The sequence below is a fragment of the Onychomys torridus genome, chromosome 1, assembly GCF_903995425.1.
Source record: "Onychomys torridus chromosome 1, mOncTor1.1, whole genome shotgun sequence".
NCBI classification, from domain to species: Eukaryota; Metazoa; Chordata; class Mammalia; order Rodentia; family Cricetidae; genus Onychomys; species Onychomys torridus.
The window spans coordinates 156,560,287-156,577,187 of record NC_050443.1 but is presented as its reverse complement, the minus strand read 5'-3'; positions in this window follow the sequence as shown (position 1 = coordinate 156,577,187).

The window sequence follows — 16,901 nt, the reverse complement described above, 5'->3', positions numbered from 1 at the left end:
AGGTTCTGTGTGGAAGAAGGGCTCAGCCTGTGGCTGGGTGACTGCTGGGTGGCTCTCCAGGCCCCTTGCCTGGGCTCTACAGTCTCCCTGTGCCAACTGGGAAGCTCTCCAGTGCCTCTCTCCTGCTGGGACTGGCCAGAAATAATCTGGTCACCAAAAAACCAGATCAACAGAAAACTTAACCACCTTCCATTTTCTTCTAATAAAGGTCAGCCTATCCCAATACAGGAGCCTCCATTTGCTCCTTCTACAGAAAGATACAAGTACCCAATACAAACGTTATTATTATTATTATTATTATTACTATTATTATATTTGTGTTTTAATTTTACACATCAGCCATGGGTTCCCCTGTCCTCCCCCCTCCCACCCCCACCCCCACCTTCCCCCCATCCCCTTCCCTCCATTCCCATCTCCTCCAGGGCCAAGACTCCCCTGGGGTTTCAGCTCAACCTGGTGGATTCAGTACAGGCAGGTCCAGTCCCCTCCTTCCAGGCTGAGCAAAGTGTCCCTGTGTAAGCCCCAGGTTCCAAACAGCCAGCTCATGCACTCAGGACAGGTCCGGGTCCCACAGCCTGGGTGCCTCCCAATACAAACTTTTTAACTCAGGAAGGGCAATTCCTTTCTACTTAAATGGCAACTTTTCTCTGTGGGCTTCTCTTGGCTCAGAGCCACATGGCTCACCTAGTGGGAAAGAGGTTCATTCATCACACACTGCTTAAGCACGTACTGCATGCCGCCAGTGCCAGGACCACAAAGATGACAGGTGAGTGACGCCAGAGCAAGCCCAAAAGAGCAGGCTGCAGTCCAAGACCCTTTGGATCTGTGTGTGACCCAGGGAGACCATGGGCCAAGGTCTTGCACATGCTTGCATAATTCTTCTTGCATTGCTTTTTTTCTTTTTTCCCTTTCTTGGCTTCTATATTTATTCTGTTTCCAATTACAAAATATAAGAAGTTAACTCAGAAAAAAATAATAAAGCTATCCATTCTTCTATGCAGAGATAGCCTTGTAGGATTTTGCTGTAAAAGATGGAGATATTTGTTCTGTTCTGTGGGGCTGTGTAGGATAAGAGTCTAGTACACAATGGAGATCACACAGCTTTATTGTAACATGCTGCTGTGATTTAATCTGACCCTAAAAGGTCATGTGTGAGATGAACTGTATCGGTTCACTTTCCTGTTCCTGTGTGGGTGCTATTTGAATAGGGGGTGTTTAGAAATGATTGGGATTGGGTGAAGTCTAAAGGTGGGCTCCTGTCATGGCTGCAGTAGACTTACAAGAACAACCCAAAACATTTATTCTGTCTCTCCAGACGTCCTCCACCATGTTGTGCTGTTATTCAACAAAAAGTCCTCCTCAAATGCTAGAACCCAGACTCATAAACTATATAAACCCTTATTCTTTATAAATCACTGATACTCAAGTATTTTGATGTAGTGACAGAAAATAGATGAAGTCACATGTGGTTGAAAGTGTCTTTGTCCAGCGTACTGTTTTTCTATTCTATCCTTTAGTCCCCTCAATGCTTAGCTGTTCTCCTAGGACATGGCTGCTAGGCAAGGGACACATCCTCCAGCAGTGACTCTCAGACACCAGTTACTGCTTGCCTCTGTTTCCTGTGTCTAAAGTGAGAGGGAAATAATAAAGACCAGGCAGTTTTCCTCAAGGCTACAATACCACATCCACGTTCTAGGAGACCAATTACGTCCTGACTATTTGTTAGAGACAGGATGTTTGTGTCAGTCAGAGAAAAGGGAGATGAGAAGAGGGAGAGAAAGAGAAAGAAATCTTACGCTTTTTTTAGAGAGTGGCGATCTTGCATGATTTCCAAGATTGTGCTTTGTTTTTGGAGCCTCACTATGTAGTTCAGGTTGGCCTTGCACTTGTGACAACCTTCCTGTTTCAGCTCCCAAGTGCTGGGATAATGTGTGTGAGCTGTAGTGCACAGCTGTGTTACTGAGATTTATAGCAGACACATATTACCCAGACCTGTGAAATTCCAAAGACCAGGAGTGATAGCTTGAGGCCGTCTTGGGCCTCATCAGCCTTACACTCAGTGGTGGGAGTATTCTTACTTATACAAGGAAAATCCTCAGAATTAAAAACCCTTTCGCTGGGGCTGGGGGTGTGGCTTAGTAGTAGAGCACTTGCCAGCATGTTTGAAGTCTTGAGTTTGATCCCAGGCACCACAAAAAAATATTTAAAAAATAAATAAATGAAACCCTTTCCCATTTATGTTCGTATCTCCTCCTGTGGACAGCTCTCAGGCAGGTAGGAAAGACTCTCACTTCACAGATGAAGCAGTGAAGGGATCAGCATGCCTTGGGGAGATGCTGTAGCTGGCATGCTTGTCAGGCTCAAAGCCAGCTGACTCACTGGGTTACTGACTCAGCCCAGTTACCGTGATGGGCCTACTCTGTGGATCTGTAACTCTGTGGTGATGCTGGGCTCCCCAAAATGGGAAGAGGGGGAACTGAAAATGGGGAAAACATTCTGGGATTCTATTCTAGGATTCAGAAAGGTACCAAGCACTTCCGTGGCAGAACCCCAGGTGGTGGTGGGGTGGGTCTCTGTCTTCCTCCTGTGCCTCTTATGGTTCTGTTTCTAACAGACACTATGCCTCCTGTGGAGGTGCAGCTCAGTGGGGACCATCCGAACCACAAGGAACATCTCCAGAAGTGCCCAGTCATGGACAACCAGCCACCTCCTGGTTCTCCCCGTGTCTGTAGCTGACTGGAGGTGCTTCCCTGGACAAGGAACACCTGCTTCTCTAGACCTCTGTTTTCTCATCTGTACGATGGAAATGACTCTGGTTCCCTCACAAGTTGTGAAAAGATGATAACGCCAGACAATAACGACTTTGGAAGAGGAAGTGTTAATAAAGATTGTGGTTTTCATTTTTTTTTAATTTTTAAGTATTTATTTATATGGGGTGGGGCATGCCATAGTCAGTATGTAGGGTCAGAGGATAACTTTGCAGAGTCTGTTCTCTCCCTCAACCTTTACATGGGTTCTAAGGATTGAACTCAGGTCACCACACTTGGGTGGCCAGCGCCTTTACTAGCTTCCTGACTCAAAATATTTTTAAATAGTTGAATAATTCAAAGAGTGAATGAAAAGAAAATCAGGTTTTGTGTGTCTTTCAGATGCCTCTTTGTCAAAGCCGTCAAGAGGCTGTGGTGAATGAAGATACACGGGGACGGGAGTGGGGAGGTAGCGGCACACAACCACTACCACCATGGTACTGCTCTTCCCACTTCCATGACCCTGGGGAAAACACCGGAAGCTGGAAAGCAAAAACAGTACACAGGGGAAGCTGGTCTGAGGAGACAGACGAGCACTGGATGACGTGGAGATGAACTTGGAAGTGTCAGCCTTCAGGATGTGGGCAGGTGCAGACAAAAGCAGCATTTCACAAGGTGAAACCCACTAAAGTGTCACCAATCAGCCAGCTGAGGCTTCTGATAGACTCAGCCATTCTGGACTATGCTGTTTTATCCTGAGTCCTGGGCTTCTCCCAGGGAGGAGTCCACTGCAGGCAATTTCTTGGCACTGTCTGTCCCACAAACTGGATTTCCTCTAAGGTAAATCCAGTCCTGGTTTTTTGAATTGCTTGTAGGAGCCAGAGAGTTGATCCAGCATTTAAGACCACTCACTGCTTTTGCAGAAGACCCAAGTTCCTTTCCCAGCACCCAATCAGACTGCTCACAGCCACCTGTGATTCAAGATCCATGGGGTCTGACACCCAATTCTGGCCCATGTGGGCACCTGCACACATGTGACATTCATTCAAAAACACACATACATATACATAAGAATGAAAAATAAATAAATTTTGTTTTGTTTTTCAAGACAGGGTTTCTCTGTGTGTATTCCTGGCTGTCCCAGAACTTGCTCTGTAGACCAGACTGGCCTTGAACTCACAGAGATCCACCTGGCTCTACCTCCCGAGTGCTGGAATTAAAGTGGTGCACTACTGCCATCCAGCAGAAATCTTTTTAAAAATTGCTTTCTGTTTGTGTCTTAGGCTTAACATCCGATTTATCTTTGAAGATACTTCGACAAGGGTTCTGAAGCCTGTGTTTTGTTGGCCTCTAATGGGGCCTCAGGGAAGCCAGAGGGTTGAAATCCTGAGGGAGAAGGAGCAGTCAGATGCAAATTTCTCTGCCTCAGAGGTGCAGGGATATCTGCCCTACAGGTCTGGCACATCTTTGAAGGAGGTTCACTATTTCATTTAACATGTGAGGTGTGGAGAGGATGTGGGTCCATATCTAGGGCACCTGAAAAGCAAGCCATAGGAAGGGTGGCTGGGTGGTGCTTGGGGCAATGGAAAAGTGACAGCTAACTAAGGGGACAGGGTTTCCTGCTGTTGGTAGTGGCTTGAATGATGGTTCTCAGCTTTCTAAAATCCCAGGGGACCTGGGAAGGGGACCTAGACACAGGTTATATGCCTGCTTCATGTATGCATGCACACAGAATACAGATACTTGTCTGTGGCATGTATATCATACTTAAAATGTCTCTTCAAGGTATACAATTCAACACTGGCTCCTCCATCCCCTTACAACACGGCCTCTTTCCTGAACTTAGCCCATCAGACACATTGTGAGAGATGGACATTTCAGGAGAATGAGGAAGCTAGGTGTGTAGAGAAGCAAAGGATGGGTTCACAGATACCCACCGTCATGGGCTGCTGGTATCCAGAAGTGCAACACCAGCAACAGGTGTACATTAGAACCGCCCCAGCGTGTAGACACTGTTTCAGGCTGGGGTATCTCTGGGACCAGTTCTCTAGTCCTCCCACTGGAGAGTCTATGAACTACAGAATCCCCTTTTTGTGAGTGTGTTCCTCTGCAAGCATGTGGGAGCTCACGTCCATTTCAGCCCTGCTGTGCTAACATCTGGCTGAGCTTCAGACAGAGCCTTGAGAGGCTTGGCTTCATCATACTCTTGATGCCCTGCTCAAACAACCAATCTTCACTGAGCAGGTCCCCCGTGACAGTACCGTGTCCTCTACTTCTACAGCAAGGCTAACTCTCCCCTAGATTACTCTCCTCTCCAGTCTGTATTGCAAAAGCAGCTGTTTCTTCTGCCCTGCCAACCATTGCAGCTCCCGTCCTCCGTGCCCAATCCTCCGGCTGTTTCTAATGACAGCTGACATAGTGGCTTGGGTTCTCCCCCGCCCCAGCACCACCTGGAATCCTGAGAGGGTGAGCGTGTGTGTTCGTGCATGTATGCATGTGCATATGTGTGAGAAAGGTGGGATTGGTGACTCCAAAGCCATAATAAATTCCAGACTCTCAGCTTGCCAGTGAACTCATTAACCTCTTTTCTCACGCTCTGGGCTCTGCTTTGCCTTTACTTTTTCCTTTTTAAAAAGGAACATTCCCCTGAATTCAGCTTTTCCTAAGGCCTTAGAAGTGTTGGGTGGCATTTACTGACCCCTCAGTGTCCCATAAGCTCCGTGCTTATCATGACAATACTGATTCATGCAAGTGTCCCAGCCTATTCAGAAGCTGAGTGTTATCTGAGTGTTATCACCCTTAGTCTAGAGAGAAAACTGAGGTCGCAGACTATATTTTTCAGAAAATAAGTAGTTGTGGAATTTCACAACACCAACAAAATCAAACCAGAAAAAAAGGGTGGGGGGGCGGGAGAAAAGCAAGAAGAATGATATGAAATGAAGGAAGGCGGAAAAAGTAAAGTTGTCTCATAAGCACAAAGTCCAAGGGGCGGATCTACTGGAGCACATCTAGACTGAGCTATCCAAAGACTTGGCTGGGTGTCACCCTGTTCCCTCCTCTGAATTGGCTTTCTGTCAACACCCTGTCCTACAGGGGAAGCGAAGCCACCACCCCAAACTCTTTTCTGACATTGCTGGCAGGATTCCAAGGCAGGCTCTTAATGGCGGGGCTGGAGTCACCCACATCTGGAATCTGGGCAGAGACTGAGGAGGGCAGGTTTCCAGTGCTAACACCACCAAAGGATGGAGTGGTGGACTCTGGGTAGCTAGAGTATCGGGGAGGCAGGCACCTGGCACATCAGGAGATGAAGTGGCATAGCAAAAGGATTCTCCAAATCCAAAAGTAAACACCAGCTCGCAATCTGCTGTGATCGCATCCGAGAGCCGGGAATGGCCTGGAGAGCTGGTTGTCCCCAGCTGCTGGTAGTTAGCCAAGTTAGCTTTACAGACATAGAAACGACACTGTGGTCCAATCTTCTGGGGCTATAGAAATCAAATTAGACCTTGAATTAAAAAGCATTTGAAAGAGTCAGATGTAAGGTCCCTATGCATTCCTTCCACCTCGGCTGGTGAAATCAGCTTAAATCTGACCTTCTTCAACAAATAAATAAATAAATCAAACAAAGACTTCCATCAAAAGTAATACCTGGGCCTATGAGATAGCTCACTGGGTAAAAGTACCTACTGCACAGATCTGAATTTGATTCCAAGATCTCTGAATGGAAGGAGAAACCTGACTCCTGAAAGGTGTCCTTTGACCTCTGTATGCCTTGAAAGCATGAACATGAAACACAGGAATACACAAATAATAACAATAATGGTAATATCTGTTATATATAATTTGAAAATATAAAGAAGATAAAGAAAAAAAAAACGAAATAAGCACCACTCAGAATTCCCCATTCTGAGATGAATATTATTACTACCCCCCCTTTTGGACTTATCTTTTGCATAGGATGATAATGTGAGTGTGTTAATAAAAAACAGGGTAGGGGGCTGGAGGGATGGCTCAGCAGTTCAGAGCACTGGCTGCTCTTCCAGAGGACTGGGGTTCAATCCCCAGCACCCATATGGCAGCTTACAACTGTCTGTAACTCCAGTTCCAGGGGATCTGACACCTTCACACCAATGCACATAAAATAAATTTAATAAATTATAAAAAAACTTTAAAAGAGGATAATATATTCTTTAAAAATTCTGCTTTTTCCCTATAAGTAATGCTGCAATCATTTATGGCAGAGCTAAATATTTTTTTTTGCAGCATCATTTAAAAAGAATATTCTTTCATGGTTTAACAAAACCTTTCTTACTAGACATTTAATTTTTCTTGTTTAATTTTGTTTTTGAGACAGGGTCCCTTCTATACATGACCAAGCTGGTCTCTGAATTGCTAGGTAGCTGAGGCTGGCCTTGAACTCCTGATCCTCCTGCTTCTGCTCCCCAGTGCTGAGAGTACAGGAATGTACCACCATGCCAGACTTAGATGCTTAATTATTTCTGATTTTTTATTTTTATTTTAATTTTTATATTTAATCAGGGTCTCACTAAGTAGCCCTGGCTGACCAGAAGCTTGTTATGTAGACCATACTGGCCTTGAACTTAAAGGTGTGCATTACCCTCCCCAGTTACTAATTTTTAAATCCTAGAAAAAGCCTTAGAGAGCACACAGCAATAGCTAAATATTTCTGCATATTTGTATAAAGGATGGATCCATATAAAAATATTTCCCTTAGAAAATTTTCTGGATGTGAATTTCCCAGCCAAACACCACAGCTTTTAGTATCTATAGCATGTCTGGAAATTTGCACAAATCGTACCCTGGCAAGTGGTGGATGCATGTCAGTTTCTAAGCACTGAGACACTTACTACTGTGCTATCCTTTATATTTTAAACGTTGGCTCCATAATTCCTTCCCCTGGATTACAGTGAGCTGTTGGAGACTCTGTCTTCTTCCCAATTCATCCAAAGTGCCCAAGAGTTCTGAACCTCGGTGATTTAGAGAATTCTATGAAGTCCACTAGCCAAGGAGTCTGAACACCAAAGTTCCAGTTCTACGTTCACATAAAGAAATAGTGTTGTGTGAAAAATTCCCTAGGCTCCGTGTGTGTGTGTGTGTGTGTGTGTGTGTGTGTGTGTGTGTGTGTGTGTGCGCGCGCGCGCGCGCGCGCACATTAGAGATCTACTGGGCCTGCCCACCTCACAGGCTATGAAAGACCATACTCGAGGGATGGGAAAGTGCCAGAGGGTTCTGTACACTTTGCTCACCTAGATTTGCCCACAGAACTGTCAGTCTCCAAAATAGTTCCCAACAGAGGGTGGATCCTGGCCATCACCCTCTTATGTAGTCCCCTCCCCTGGAATCTAGCTTGGTCGTGTGGCCATTTCCAAATAACAGAATGCAGTAGATGTGGCACTGAGTGACATTTAAAGCTAGGCCACAAGATGATCTAACTTCAAGTAAATGAGAAGCTAAAAGGGACCAACCAGCTGAGCCTGTCAAGCCAGGAACACATGAGTGGAAAGAGAAATACACTGTTGTTACAAGCCAGTAGATTTGGTCCAAGAGTCTAACCAATTTGTTTCCAGGACCATGGGCCTGGCTCCAACTAAAGCTTGGTGATTAAAATCTGTTGCTTTTGGAATTGGAGAGACAGCCTGGTTTTCATCTTCCTTGCCATCACCCCAGAAGCTAAATAACCCCTCTTGCAGACAGCAGCAAAACAGGAATGGAAATGGGACCTGACTTGTGGCCAAGTTGGACCGTTCATTAGATATGGTGCCCTGAAGAAGTAATTCTCCATACACTTGGCCACAGTGGTGGTGACAATCCTTACTGGTAGTGTACCTCACTTTCCAGAGTGCCTTAATTAAATTTCCTGGAAAGTATACATCAAACTACCCTATCTATGTATTTTAACCTCTTTTTAAATTATTTCTTCTCTTTTTGGGATTATAATTACATCATTTCCCTCCTTGCCTTTCCTCTATCCAAACACTCTCATATACCCCTCCTTACTCTCTTTCAACGTCATGGCCTCGTTTTTTCATTAACTGTTATTATATGCATTTATACGTATACTTATATACACATATATTCCCTAGTACAACCTGCTTAGTCTGTACAGTATTCGTTTTATGTATGTTTTAGGACTGGCCATCGGATAACCAACTGATGTGCTCTTCCCTGGGGAGACTACTTCTCCTTGTCTCGGCATTTCTGAGTTGACTGTAGCTCTTCATGTAGGCTTGAGGCCTCCTGGGCTCCCCCATCTGCTTTGGCATGCCTACTGTTATTATCCGTGTTCAGCCAGTCATGCCAGTGAGGCTTTATGGGTGTAGCTCCTGGCATTCCTGGGGACACGATCTCACAGCAAACTCCCTGATCCTCTGGCCCTTACACCCCCTCTTTCCACCCACTCTTCCACAATGTTCTCTGCGCCTTTGGTACAGGACTTGTTTTGGGGCTGGGCTCCATAGCTCTGCATTTTGATTGGTTGTGGTTTCTGTCCTGGTCTCCCTCTGTTGCAAAGAGAAGTTTCCTTGATGAGGGGTGAGGGCTACACTTATCTGTGGATATAAAGATAAATGTTTAGACTGTAGTTGGGGATTATTCTGGGTAGTAAATGTTGTTGGGTCTCCTCTAAGATCCATGACTAGCCCTGGCTAGGCTAGGTTTCCAGTACCAGGCATTGCCCCACTCTTGTGTCAGCCACCATTGCCATGACCATGGACAGGGCACATAGGAAACTTCAACACCAGCCTTGGAGAAGGACTTTCAGTTGCAGTCCCAAAGCCAGGCATTTTAAGGCACTTTGAGTTTCCAAAAGCCAGTTCCTTTAAAGAATTGTTTGCCCAGGTCATGTAATTGATCAAATATTGACTTTATTTATGGCCACATACGTAAGGTCTGCTTTACAGTCTCTTTTATAGACATGTTTGCTTAATGGCTGATTCATCCCCCTTGCTCTGCCATGATTCTACTGGAAATTCAAAAGATAAAAAGTCAAGTATGTCTTAGACACAAATGGTTGAAGTCACTGTTTATAAAAGATGCTCATTCTTATTGGGGTTCCTTAAAACATCTGTGGAGCCCACACCATGTACCAGGTATGAAAGATGGAAGGGAAACACAGTCTCTGACCTTATACAACTTATGTCTTTTTGAGGGATGGGAGGGTGATATGGCAAGTGAAAAATGGCCATGACACTGAGACAGAAGGACTATGAAAAGAGGCAAAGAGACCATGGAAGCCCAAAGGAGACTTTTTCTTTTGCTCCATCCTTCACTAGGCTTCTGGTCTGGTGGCAGATCCATTCACAGGCCTCTTCTTCCCCAGCATCTCTAAGTGTGGCACAGTGCGATGTGGTCATCACACTATCTCCCTTCCAGGGGGAATCACCCTTTCCAGCCCCCTTTGCCATAAGTGGAGCCATGGGACCAAGCTCTGCTTAATCTGGCCTGGAAGTTAGAACTAGTGTGCATCCCTTTCACCCTTCTCTTCCCTGCTTGGGGGCCACATGTTCTAGGTGTCATAACTACAAGATGAAGGAGATCCCCCAGCATACAAAGATTGAGACTCGGGTAAGGAATAAACCCCATTGTGTGAAGATACTGAGATTTCAGGGCTTACTGGATACCAAAGTCTAGCATGACCTTTGTTAATATACAACATTCTTGTCAATAGAACATAGAGACATGCACCATGGAATTTCTGTATAGATCCATTACTCCATCTAGCTATCCTCATGGTTTTAGATAAAAGTCTGATTAGAATTATATGAGCTGGGGCGGGGGGGGGGTGCAGATCATGACGGGGAAATCTACAGAGACAACTGAACCAAGCTCATAGGAACTCATGAACTTTAGACCCACAGCTGTGGAACCTGCATGGAACCAGACTAGACCCTCTATACCAGAGACAGTTGTGTAGCTAGGTCTGTTTGAGGGACCCCTGGCAGTGTGATCAGGATCTCTCCCTGGTGTATGAGCTGGCTTTCTGGAGCCCATTACCTATGGTGGGAGGCCTTGCTCAGCCTTGATGCAGGGGGGAGGGGCTTGGTCTTGCCCCAAATGAATGTACCAGACTTTGCTGATTCTCCATGGGAGAACTTACCCTTTTGGAGGAGGGGATGGGGGGGGGGCAGTGGAGGGGAAGGTAGGGGTTGGGGGAGCAGGATGAGAGGGGGATCTGTGGTTGGTATGTAAAATGAATGAAAAAAAATTTAAAATAAATAAAAATACCCCCCCCCCAAGAAAGAAAGCAGGAGCTGCTGCAGCCCTACTATGTACATGAAGAAGGTTCCAACAGAATTACAGAACTAATAGTGTGGTATTGCTGATCTCAACTGATACTGTCTGGGGTCATGCTTCATTTTATCATTTCTAAAATTGCAATTAATTTCTTAATTACATGCCACAGTGAATGTCTGCAGATCAGAGGACAACTCTCAGGAGTCAGTTCTCATTCCCCACGTTCAAGGGCAAGGTCTCTCTTCCTGTTTCTGCTGTTCTATGTATTCACAGCACTAGAATTTCAACCTGGGTCAATGGTTTCCCTGTCCAGGTTCTTCCAAGGGTATTGTGCTCTGCTGATGTTGTCTACGGTACAAAAGAAACTTTCAAAATGGAAGTGCTTCCCTCCTCATCTGCAAATAAACAGACTCATTTCCATAAAGTGCATTCCTTCAAGGGAAGAAATCATTGCTGCAGATGTATGCATTAAAGTCATAGAATACCCTTAACCTAATAAGCAGCTCATTGTTTATATTGATGATGAGATGCTCAGGAAGGCTGTTCTTAGTTCTGCTATCTGCTGCCTGGCATTCACCTCTGCCTCATGAAGATGAAATGAAAGGTACATCTTCATCGCCTTCATGCACCTTCACCATCCAAGAAAGGTAGCTTGTCCTCATTGTCCATGTGAACTGCTTGCCTTTGTCACTCATGCCTTCATCATCCACACCGGGCTGCCTGCCTTCATCATCAATGGGAGGTGGCTTACCTTCATCATCCACACAGAGGCTCATCTTTGTCTTCCATACAAGGTAGTTCATGTGCATTAGCATAATTTGTGACTGAAACAGTCAAGTGATGTTCTATGTTTTTCTTTTCCTTCCATAAAACCCTGTGGTGATATATTGTGTACCCCAATAAACTTGCCTGAAGATCCGAGGACAGTGCCAACCACTAGATTAGATACAGAGCCAGGCAGTGGTGGCACACACCTTTAATCCCAGCACTTGAGATCTCATGCCTTTGCTTGGGAAACACATACGCCTTTAATCCTAGGAAGTGATGTCTGGGCAGAGAAAGGTATATAATGCATGAGGAAACAGGAACTCACTTTCTTTAGGCTGAGGATTTCGTAGAGGTAAGAACTAGTGGCTGGCTGTTCTGCTTTCATCCTGATATCTGGCATTGGGTTTTTTATTAAAAGACCATCTATGATTTGAACAACAAAAACCCAGTTAATTTATTTTCCCATATAACAGGTCAACATTTAAGTTTGCTTCCATAAATTTAAGACTATATGGCTCCCAACATTAAGACACTAGGCTATAGGCTATACCCTTTACTGTATCAGAATCTAGGTCAAAGCTATTGTCCTTCCCCTCAGACCTTGACATCAGAAAGTTGCCAGTATAACACAGGCCATGTTTTCTTTAAGCTCTGCTCTACCTTACATGAGTTCCAGGAATTGAACTCAGTCATCAGGTTTGTACAGCAAGCACCTTCTCTTGTAACAACAAACATGATTCTTACTTGAATAATGTTTCCTTAACTAATAATCGCCCATTGCCTTGTTTGGGAAATCTGTTGTCTCTCAACCTTGGGAGACGTCAGATGGGGCCCTCTAGCTTCCTCTACAGCTGTATGACACATCATCTGCTGTAGATAGTTAAACATTTGCTGGTCAAGTAATGAGGTCTGGGCTTGGTAGTCTCTGAAACAGGTAAGACTCTTCAGGAAATATATGTCAGCTTTTGGTCACTAGAAAAAGTAGCTAAGTTCAATTCTTAGATAGTTTATTCTGGGTGTTTCAACCATGATTGTTGAGCCCTGTTTATTAGGGGCCTGTGCATAGTTGGGAACACGAAGCAGAGCAAAAAGCCACACTCCTCATGACCAAGAAGTGAAAAAAGGGAGAAGAAAAAAAAAAAGAGTCAAGACCACAGTCCCATAATCCCCTTCAAGGAGATGCCCAAATGACCTGAGGACTTCCCATGAGACTCAGTCCTTATAAGGTTCTACACCTCCTGATAGTGACACCCTAAGGACCAATCTCTTAATGCATGTACCTTTCTGGCGCATTTCAGATCCAAACTATAGCAGGGAGCTTACCTGAGTGAGTGAGCCTGGAAGGTGAGTGAAGGCCACTGTCAGATGCCAACCTGTTCCTCTGGCATGTGTTATTCCTTCTCTGGTTGCTTGGTTTGGGGGACACTACATGAGTTTGGTTCTTTGGGGGCTCCCACTTTTTCAGGATGGTGGGACAATCTCAGGGCTTTGTCCTGTCAGCTTCCTCTACATAAACCTCGCCCTCGCTCCTTGACCTCTCAGCCTTGCTTGAACATTACCACTAGAAGCAGACAGGAGACTTCTCTTGAAATGTCAGCCTGGTATTTCCGTTAAACCATCCAGCGTCAACATCACTAGAGCATAAGTGAAAAATGTGAGCAGGCCCATAAATGAGTAGATCTGACTTAGGAAAACAAAATCCTGGGGATCTCCAAAAGAATGATTTCACTGAAATCATAACACACAAGGCCAGACAGCAGGACAGCCACTACCTTGAATAACCTTGGTTCCTCCCTCTTCTATGTGACCTTGGGTAAGTGACTCCATCTCTGGGATCTGTTGTGCCACTAAGTTGAATTAGTTCCAATCAGTAGTGCCCAGAAACCCCCAGAGAGCTTTTAACAAGTATAAAATCTCCCAGATATCAGATGGAGATCTGGAGGCCTGGGGATAAGCATTTACAAGAGGCTCCGAGGGCATTTCCTGGACCTAAAACCCATATATAGATGGTCTTGAAGCCAGTTCCTCCCACTGCTGACCTTCCGTGTGCGCCTGGAGGCACAGAAAGTAATCAGGAAATGCTGGCTGCTAGTCACCTCTGTCCAGAAATGTAGCCATTAACAGCTGCCAGATGGCAGGTGGCAGGGAAGGGTTGGGGAGGGCTGTATTTGCCCTGTCGCTCAAACAGCACCTGTTGAACTGCAGTGGACACAGGAAACCTCACATGGCAGGCAAGAACCCTGTACTTCCCTTGGCTTCCTTCCCATCGCAGGCTAGTGTAGAGGCCCACAAAGGTTTCCTAGTGAGTTCTGAGCTTGTTTTACCCAGCAGGGCTGCGTTAGAGGATTACTTGACCATGTGCATGGTTACTAGGTGATCGGAAGGGTCTGCACTTGGCTGAGCTAGGGGGAGGCCTTTGCTCCACCCCTTGGCATTCCTGTAAATAACCCTTTAGAAGTGCCAGGAAGGGCCAGGGGATTAGGATCCAGGCCCTCCCGAAGCTATTCTGTGTTTCTGTTTCTCTTCCCTCTGTCCTATCTAAATATTTCTCACTTCATCCTCAAGAGTACCCTGTGGGGTAAAAGTGGGAGCTGGTCTTCCCCTCACTCTTTGGAAGTCACAAACTACAAGTTCGTGTGTGTGTGTGTGTGTGTGTGTGTGTGTGTGTGTGTGTGTTGAAATTTTTGAAATTTCAGGTTTCTCTCAGGAAAAAAAAATCTCTAAGTTAAGTCATTGTGGTGGTTTTGCTGAGAAATGTCCTCCACAGACTCCAGTATGTGAATTCTCGGTCCCTTGCTGGTGGCCCTGTTTGGGGAGGTGTGAGAGGTGTAGTTTTGCTGGAGGAAGCATGTCCCTGGAGGTGGGTTTTGAGAGCTTACAGTATTGCTTCACTTCTGGTTTGGCCTCTCTGCTCTGTGCTGGTGGTTAAGATGTGAACTGTCAGCTTCCTGTCATCCCTACCCCTTACGGCCAAGCCTCCCCACCATGATGGACTCTTATCCCTCTGGAACTATAAGCCAAAATAAACTCTTCCTTCTAGAAGTTGCCTTAGTCATGGTGTTTTATTATAGCAACAGAAGAGTACTAATGAGGCCATATTGCAGTCATTGTTCTTGGACTAACAGCTCCCTCTGAGAACATGCACCTCCAGCCTCCACTGTAGCAGCTGCCCCATCTCATTGCCCACCAGGCCTCTGAGAAGAAGGGACTGCAGCACCTCCACTCTAAAAATGTGGCTGGGACAAACCAGAGGAACAGACAGCTGGACACAGCTTGCCCCTGAGGACTGGGAGTTGCCTCTGGGCCTCAGGTTTTCACCTATGTGGCGACGTTAAGAAATCAGGGGTGTATTTATAACAAAATTGTTGCAGAGGGCACTGACCATTGTGTACATGGTTTTTCCCTGTGGAGGGTCACTGGAAAAAAGAAGTCCTTTAGTCACTGAAAAATACTGTTGGATAATTGTCAGTAAGGATACATATCATCTATTGTGACCCATTGTATCTCCCTAATAGAAATGAAAAGACAGACCCTCAAAAATACTTGCATAAGAGGAATGGGCTGTAGCTCATCAATGAAGTACATACATAGCATACATAAGGCTCTGGGTTTGATTCGCACACCACCAAAACTAACAAACAAACAAATACACACAACACTTATGCAAGATACAATGCAAATTCCTACCAAGTATAGAAATAATAAGTAAATAGAAATACAGTGTATTTATAAAATGGAGTGTTATTCAGCTATTAAAAAACAAATTATAAGTACATCAAGAGAAAGGAGGAAACTATCTTAAGAATGGAAAGAAAGAGAATAATGCAATATATATGGATGAAAGCAGAGGTCTGCAAGACTATCTGGAGGAAGGAGAAAAATGATGAATAAGAATAGCATGATTATATATATACACACACACACACACACACACACACACACACACACACACACACATATATATATATATATATACACACACATATATAATGGTGAAACCCATTCCTTGTATGCTAACCTTAATTTTTAAAGAAGCAATGAAAATTTAAAAAATAAAAACATGGAAGAGTTTGTATATGTGAATTTCAAAACCTTACAAAAGCAGTGCATGGTAAAAGAGCCAAGACTGCCTCTGTGAGGAAGGGATTCTGGACTGAAACGGAGTAAGGAAACTGTCAGGGCTGGTGCTATAATCTGTATGTCTATTTGGCTGATGGTTACAACAATGTGTGTCAAAATTCACTAATTTGGTAGATAGGGAGACGGCTCTGTGGTTAAGAACACGGACTGTTCTTCCAGAGGAGCCAGTTTCAATTCCTCAACCATATAGTGCCTTACAACCCTCTGAAATTCCAGTCCCAGGGATCTGATGCCCTCTTCTGGCCTCTGTGGACACTGTAAGCATGCACAGGTATCAATACTAGCCAACACTCAAAAATACAAAATAAAAATAAAATCTCAAATATTTTTAAAAATCTCAATTTGTATATATTATGCGTAAAAGAGTTTTTTCTGTAGGCTTTTTTTTTTTTTTGTCTTTTGTTATTTGAGTAAGTCTTGCTATGAAGTGACTGGACTGGAACTCAATAAATCAGCATACTGAGTGTTAGGATTACATGTGTACCAACATGCATGGCATAGTAGAGAGGAAGAGAATCCTGGAGTGACAGCCCCAGTGTTGCTTGTTGGACTAACAATGTAACGTAAAAGAGGGATGATGGATCCTTCTGTAGACAGTGCTTTCCTACACATAGGTGATGACCCTGGGTGCCCTGCTTAGTCTCTGAATGGTGCTGATACCAGTAAATACTTCACAGAGGGCAATCAGGAATAAGTGTTCAGCACCTAGCGGTTTCTGGTGCAGCAGCATACCGTCCTCTAGAAACAACCGTGGCCTAAGCGCAGGCGGCCATGTGCCATAAAAAACAGTCGGTGAAGAAAAAGAACTGTGTTTGACCCTTCAAGCGATTTCAGGTCTTAATGGCTTGACTGACCCTTGCTTCTGTAACATGATCCAGGAAAAAAGGACTCTTCCTGTTCTAATCATCTGCTGTGGTTATTGCTCTATATAAATAAAATGCTGTTTGGCCAGTGGCCAGGCAGGAAGTATAGGCGGGACAAGAGAGAAGAGAATTC